We start from the raw sequence: 8,201 nt of genomic DNA on the forward strand, positions 1-8,201 counted from the left end.
CCCGGGGAGGGCCCCTGGGGCCCCCGTTCGACAGTGGTAGGGTGGGTGGAGATGGAGAGACCCCCCCATGTTTTGTGACAGACCAGTTACCCCAAACCTCGCTGGCGGCCTGGAGAGGCAGGCTGATGCCACGAAACCTCCCGTGGGCACGCGGCCGGGGACCTGGGGCAGGTGTGGCCGGCGGTGTCCCCGGTGCAGGACAGGAGGGGCCCAGGGCAGTGGGGTGCCGCTGGCCGGAGACGTTCCCGAGACTCTGGCTTTGCTCCTCACGGAAGAGCCCAGAATCACACCGGCCCCTCGGTGGGCGAGTGGGGCTCTTACAGCTGTTCGCAAAGCTAAGCACTTCCCCGAGGACACCAGGGTGCCGGGGGGACACTCGGGGTGGCGGGGGGACACCTGGGGTGGCGGGGGGCACCGGTGGTGGCGGGGGGACACCGGGGGTGGCGGGGGGCACCGGAGGTGGCGGGGGGCACCGGAGGTGGTGGGGGGGCACCGGGGGTGGCGGGGGGCACCGGAGGTGGTGGGGGGACACCGGAGGTGGCGGGGGGCACCGGGGGTGTTGGGGGGACACCGGGGGTTTTGGGGGGACACCGGGGGTGGCAGGGGACACCCAGGTGGCTGCGCAGGGAAGACCGGGGGTTTGGAGAGCCTCCCGGGGCCGCCCTGGGGCTCTGGTTGTCTGACTTCATGAACGACCTTGTTGTTAAAGGCAGTTCGCTTGCGGTTTCCCCTCATTTGCCGCAGCGTCCCCATGGCTGATGGCGACGGCGCTGTCCTGGGACGGCCGTCCCCAGCTTTGGGGCGCCGCCTTGTTCTTCCGCCCGTCAGCCGGGCTCTGGGGACCAAGGGCCCGTCTCCCCAGAGCCTTCCTCAGGCTTATTGCTGCCCGGGGCGTGTGGCTCAGGGGCTTAGGACAGCTGACCTCGCTGAGCGCCGCCGAGCCCCGTGCCCCCTGCGGTCGTGGCCCCGGGCACCCGGGGGACACCTGTATTCTTCGCTGTCCCCGTGGTGAGATTTCAGGTAGAGGTCCCGGCCCCGGGACGCGGGTGTTCTGTAACGTGTGGGGCACCCCCACTCCTCACGCCACAAAGCTTCCCAAACTCCTTGGGGTGTTTCTTGTGGGTAGAAATTCCGCAGCTGGACGTCTGAACCCGGAAACAAACTCTACTTACAAACAAACACTGGCTGCATTTATAGTTTTATTATTATACTTCTTATTTTATTTTTTAATGCTTTTCTAAGGGAGAGAGAGCACAAGCAGGGGAGGGGCAGAGGGAGAGGGAGAGGGAAAGAATCCCAAGCAGGCTCCGCGCCATCAGCACAGAGCCTGTTGTGGGGCTCGAACCCACGAACCTTGAGATCACGACCTGAGCTGAAATCAAGTCAGATGCTCTGAGCAGACACTTCTCCAAAGAGGACACCCAGGTGGCCACAGACACATGGAAAGATGCTCGTCACTCATCATCAGGGAAGCACAAACCAAAGCCACACCGAGATACCACCTCACGCTGGTCCAGGGCCAACATTAACCACTCAGGGACCCACGGGTGCTGGCGAGGGTGCAGAGAAAGGGGAGCCCCCGTGGGAACGCAGACGGGTGCAGCCGCTCTGGAACAGTGTGGAGGCTCCTCAAAAAGTTAAAAACAGAACTCCCCTACGACCCAGCAATAGCGCCACTAGGTACTTACCCAAGGGATACAGGGGTGCTGATGCATCGGGCACATGCACCCCAATGTGCATAGTAGTGTAGACAGGGCCAGAGTGGCACGTCTAGACACGGGTGAGAGACGCAGTGCCGGGCTGGGCACGCGTCTCACCCCCAGAGCTGTGAGAAGTATAACTCACGGGGCGCCTGGGGGCTCAGTTGGTTGAGCGTCCGACTTTGGCTCAGGTCATGATCTCGCGGTTTGTGGGTTCGAGCCCCGCATCGGGCTCTGTGCTAACAGCTCAGAGCCTGGAGCCTGTTTCAGTCTGTGACTCCCTCTCTCTCTGACCCTCCCCTGCTCACGCTGTCTCTCTCTCTCTCTCAGAAATAATAAAAGCATTAAAAAAAAAAGTATAACTTACTTCCCTTTCATCTCTCCCTCATATTATAGTCAGTCAGGGCTTCATGTTGCCTTTTAAAACGTATTTGTGTGACAGTTCAGACCATTCATTTCACCTCGGGATCGTCATCTAGTATAGAAGAAAGGGATGTACGAAAATGACTTTGAATCAATGATTCTAACGGTCAATAAAGTGCGGTTTACTGGGCCTCTTCAAGGAGGGCGCTGGGCACCCACACTCCCTCTGACCCTCGTCCGTCCCTGCTGACAGAGGAGAACGCCGGGCTGCGAGTAGCACGCACGGGGGTGGGGGGGTTGGGGCGGGAGTGAACGGGGACGCCCGGGGCGGGGCCTCCAAACTCGCTGACACGTGATGGAGCCGTGGAAGGTGTATTATCCGCCCGGTGCGCCAGTGCGGAGATCAGACCAAGGACCGTGGGGCTCCCCTGAGCAGGCGACACCCCTCGCTGGCCAGCTGTGTGCTCTGCTCTACCTGCGGGGTAGTTAGATGCCCGCTAAGCAGAGGGGACAGCACACCTTTGTCGCCGAGACTCACCTGGGCCCTGGGGAGGAGGTCCCCGGCCGGATGCTCCTCTCCCAGCGGCTCTCACATCCCCGCAGCCCAAACGCTGCCCGACTCTCTGCTGCTACAGCTTCCCTGGCTGATGCGGAAAGTCTGGGCACCAGCCCCCGCAGCCCCTTCTGCAGACAGACAGCCCCCGGGGTCCCGGGCCAGCTCTGGGGACAATCGCTGCTTTCCACGAGAGTCCGCATATCCTTTTCTCCCTGTCTGATACCACACGTTTATTATGTCAATGCGATCATCACCTTAAAATCATCTGGGAACAACTGACAATAGAAGTCATCAGAAGAAATTCATGAATAATGAATCATCCTGAAATGAACTGTAACAACACTTCGCTGTTTTTCCTCTAATAGTACTTTTCTTGTAAAAATAGGTTAGCTGAGCTTGCGAGGAAAGGATACACACAAAACAACCCCCCTGTCATCAGGGACCCGCCAGAAGGGCCCCGGGAGACCGGCGCGAGCAGGCGTCAGGCAGCGCTCAGCATGGGCCGCGGGCAGCTCTGGCGTTCGGCGCACGCACGCTCAGCACTGCTACGTCTTCTCAGCGCAGGGACCCCCTGATCGTTACCTCGGGGCGTCATGTCCCACCCTGTCCCCGGTACTGTCTGTTCTAAAGTCTGCTTCACCCAACGTCAGGGCTGTGTGCACGATATTGTACGACGTTGACACGGACACTCCTGCTTTCTTCTTTTTTATTTAAAAACTTTTTTAATGTTTGGGGCGCCTCAGTGGCTTAATTGGTTAAGCGTCTGACTTTCGCTTAGGTCATGATCCCGCGGTTCGTGGGTTCGAGCCCCGCGTCGGGCTCTGTGCTGACTGCCAGCTCGGAGCCTGGAGGCTGTTTCAGAGTCTGTGTCTCCCTCTCTCTCTGACCCTCCCCTGCTCACGCTGTCTCTCTCTCTCCTAGAAATAAATTAAAAAAAGAAAAAACATTAAAAAAAACTTTTTTAATGTTTTATTTATTCTTGGGAGAGAAAGAAAGACAAAGCATGAGCGGGGGAAGGGTGTTGGGGGGGAGACACAGAGTCCAAAACAGGCTCCAGGCTCCAAGCTGTCAGCACAGAGCCTGATGCGGAGCTTGAACCCAGGAACTGTGAGATCATGACCTGAGCTAAAGCCAGATGCTTAGCCAACTGAGCCCCCCAGGTGCCCCAATCTCCCACTTTCTTCTGACTGAAGTTTGCTTGGTGTCTCTTCCTCAATCTGTTTACTTTCAACATACTGTTTCGTGATATGGGAAGTGTGTGTGCATATCAGGGCCACACTGCCAATCTCTGCCATTTAATTGGCATATTTAGACCATTTGCGTTTAATGTAGCTGTAAATATGTTAGGACTGCCATATTATTCTTTGTTCTCTGTTTTTCCTTTCTCTTTTTTCCCCCTACTTTCCTTTGGGTTACTCGCACAGTTTTTGAGTTCTGTTATGACTTATCTATAGTGTTTGGTGTTTAAAATTTTTTAAAAATATTTATTTATTTTTGAGAGAAAGAAAGAGAGACAGAGCATGAGCGGGTGAGCGGGGGGTGGGGGGCAGAAAGAGACAGAGACACAGAATCCGAAGCAGCTCCAGGCTCCAAGCTGTCAGCACAGAGCAGGATGTGGGGGTCGAACTCAGGAACCACAAGATCATGACCTGAGCCTAAGTGTGAGGCTTAGCAGACTGAGCCACCCAGGTGCCCCCTACTGTTTAGTGGTCTTGGGAGTGTCTCCTTGTGTGGGATTTTACGTGGTTGCTCTGTTATTACATGGTACGAAAATTCATCCTGGGCCACTGCTGTCCCCATTCTACCTGCTTTAGTGAGGTATAAACACTTTAGCTCTCTTTGGGTCGTTTTGAGGGCCCCATTTATGATATAATCGTCTTAAATATCTCTTCCACACACACTGAGAATCCCAACAAGGCTATCCTTTTTGCTTCAGCTGTCAAACATGGCTTTAACTAATTAATTAATTAATTTTTCATCAAATTGATCTTTATTTATTTATTTATTTTAATATAATTTATTGTGAACGTAGCTAACATACAGTGCAGACAGCATGCTCTTGCTTTGGGGGGTGGATTCCCGAGATCCATCGCTTCCATACAACCCCCTGTGCTCCCAGCAAGTGCCCTCCTCCTCCGTGCCCATCCCCCACTTTCCCCTCCCCCTGCGCCCCCCCATCCACCCTCAGTTTGTTCTCTGTATTTGAGAGTCTCTTGTGGGTTGTCTCCCTCTCTGTGTCAAACATGATTTTAAAATTTCAAGGCCAGAAGGAAGGTCTGTCGTGTTGACACAATCTTGCTTATCATGTTCTTGCTTCTTCCCAATACTCCAAGGTCCCCGGTTTTATCATTTTCTTCTGTTTCGAGAATTCCCATTACCAGCCTATTAGGGTAGGTCTGCCCGTGACAAGCATCCCGAGGCCTCCTTCATCGCAGCATGTCTTGGCCGTCCCTTAATTCCTGAAGAACACTTGTTCTGGGTATAGAATTCTGAGGGGATGATTATTTTTCTTTCAGCATCATTTTTGGTGAGAAATCTGCTCATTGTTTTTCTCCCTGGAGGTGAGTTCTTTCTCTCTGCTTGCTCTCCAGATTTTTCACTTCGTCCTTAATTTTCAGAAGTTTGATGCTGACTCTTGGCATGGACGCACTGGGGGTGCCCTGTTCTGGGCTCCCTTGTCTTGAATCTGGAAGCTTGTGTTTTTGGCAAGTCTGGGAGCAGAGCCTGACCTTGGAGGCTCTGTGCTTCCCCCCATCCCCACCCCCCGGCATCCCCCGTCCTGGCTGCAGCCCTCACTGCCTTCCATTCTGGTGGTGTTGGGCATGGGGCGGAGGGGGGCACACCCTGGGCAGCCCACCAGCCCTCACAGGTGGGCACCCGGGGGGGCCGGGCTCCCGCTGCCGGGGCTGCCCCAGCACAGCCGCCCGTTTTGCCCCAGCCACGCCTGTGTCGTCTACCCACCAGCCTCCAAATAGAGGAACGAGAACCGAGAAGACCCCAGCTGAGCTCTAGGCCCCTGGTGGACTCAGCAAACGCGCAGGGAAGGGGCGGCTCTGCGCGTGGATGAACAGGCAGAAGCAGGTACACCGACCGGCCGAAAAAACTCTCCCCCAGGAGGGAGCAGCCGCACGAACATCAGCCTCGGACTCTCAGCCAGTGACGGCGCGTGGTGTTGTGCAGCTGGGTGCCCCGGGCCCCCGGCTCCACCAGGTACCACGTTGGCCACGTTGTGTCCCTGCCTGGGCCTCTCGAGGGGATGGTGATACAGTCATGTAGCTGAAGGGTCCAGGGCAGTGCTGGGCACCTGGTGGGCACCGTGTGACAGGAGCCATCGTCAACTGGCTCCCGTGTGGCACGGAGCAAGCTCGTTCTACAGATGAGGAAGCTGAGGCTCAGAGAGGTTAAGCCACCTGTCTGAGGTCACACAGGAATAAACATTGGCCAAACGCCAACTATGCGCCAGGCCCCAGGCTGGCTCTGCTGTCACAAAAGTGAACCAGCCATCTCCCCCAGGAGAGAACTTTCCACTCCCCCAGTCCCGCCAACAAGGGGGCCAAGGAGCTAGCATTCAGGGCCCATATGCACCCAGCAACTGGCCAGAGCGTGGTGACCTCTGCGGTCCCTCTGTGGTAGGAATGTGCCGGAATCCGCTCGACTTTCCGTCTGTTTGCAGCCACCTGCTGCTTGGACCTGCTGGCCATCGGGGCGGCCGGTGAGGAGGAAGACACCCGAGTGGGACCCACCCTCGCCTCCTGATGACCAGCAAACTCGGAAGTGAGAAAGCTGCCATCAGGAGAGCCCACCAGAAACCCTGGGGCGCGTGCCCACCCGCTGCTCTGCTCTAACCCTGTCCCGTGGGGAGCTGGGGACTCCGAGACGCCTAGCACCGGCCCAGTTAGCCGGAAGTCCGCCCAGCAGCCCCCGCAGAAGCCCTGAACTGGCCTGAAGTCTGGGGTGCCCGTAGCGTCGGTGCCCGGGGAAGAAAACACCCGTCCACGCCCCCGGCCCTGTAGGCTGTACACACACGCTCTCCAGCGAGTTACCAGAACGGAAATGCGGTGCCGGAAATTGCCTTCAGCTCTGCGGGGAGACCGGGCACAAAGGCGGCCGTGACCAAGTCTGCACAACTTCAGAGAGAGGAGAGGAGGCCACATGGGTGCAGAAGGAGCAGCCGGCACTGGTGGGCTCTCCTGGGGTCCTGCGAGAGCCGGGGTCTTCGAATCCGAAGACAAGATTTCGGGCAGGCGTGAGGGTCCCCGGCTGCCGGGTCGGAGCGGCAGCCCCGATGCCATGTGAGGCCGCAGCCCGGGGGGCGGTCAGCGCGCTGGAGGGGGCCGCTCTCCCGAGGGAGGGGGCCCTCGTGCGGCCTCTCAGGGACCCACCCAGTGTCTCCTGGGATGGTCACCGGGGATGGCGATGTGGCCCTGAGGTCACATGCTGCAGCCTCCTGGACGGTGGGTGGGGCGCTGACCTTGCTGCACCAGCTCGTGCCCGGACTGAAGGCACACGTCGCCCCCCAGCTCCTGACCCCCAGGAGGCTGGTGTTGGGAGGGGGTCAGGGTTAGGTGAGGGCACGAGGGGGGGCTCCTGTGGTGGGACTCGCATCCTCCTGGGCGGGGGGGGGGCTGTCTCTCCCCAGGTGCACACGCGGAGGAGAGGCCGGCCTGCGGCAGACCCCGGCCGTGCCGCTCCCTGGTCTTGGACTTCAGGTCCCCAGACCTGTGAGAAGCAGACGCCCCGGGCTGCGGCCTGGGCAGGCTGAGGCACGGCCCCAGCTGAGCGCCTACTGTATGCACGGGCTCGCCCTGGGTGCTCTGACTCAGCCAGGTCACTCTGCCGCCTTCCAGGCCGGTGGGGACTGCATTTGTCCCTCTTTACTGATGACGAAGTAGAGGCTGAGGGAGGCCTGCCAGCGAGACTCAGGCTCACACAGGCAGCACGGGCAGGGCTGGGGTCCCAGGTCACAAAGTGCGTGACTCTGGGGCCTCGAGCTGCAGGGGGGAGGGGGCAGCAAGGAAGGCACACGTTCTGCTGCTGCGGTAAGAAAGCCCAGGGGGCAGCGGCTGTTCCCTGGGAAGTGACGGGAACAGTGTTTGCTGTAAAGTGGGGACAGATAATGACAGGAAGGCGGATGTTGTCGCTGGGCCTTGCTGGCCATTTGCACTGGTGAGGCAAAGGAGACTGTGGAGGGAGAGCAGTCCCAGCGGGGGAGCCCTGGGGTGGAGGAAAGATCGGGAGAGCCTGGGGCTGCCCCACACGCAGGGTGGCCCGCGTGGAACTGCTGCTGCTCCCGTGGAAGCACGGGGAACTGTCACCGTGCGGCTGAGCTCCCGGAAATGCCAGGGCAGCCTCCCCTCCTCGGCCTCGACCTCGTCTCCTGGGACCCTCCTGCCCCCCACTTCTCCCCACCTCCACGGTGGCTGGTCGACCCCATCACTGTCTCTGCACGCGTACTCTGACGTGCATGTAACCCTCCCTGCACGAGCACCAGTGGGGGGGGGGGCAGGGCTCTACCAAATTTAGATGTGACCTTCGACCTCTGTGTCAATCCTTCCACTGGCTTCCTGCTATTCCTGAACAAA

This window comes from Hyaena hyaena, unplaced genomic scaffold (assembly GCF_003009895.1).
Source record: "Hyaena hyaena isolate Hyena2069 unplaced genomic scaffold, ASM300989v1 scaffold_63, whole genome shotgun sequence".
Lineage (NCBI taxonomy): Eukaryota > Metazoa > Chordata > Mammalia > Carnivora > Hyaenidae > Hyaena > Hyaena hyaena.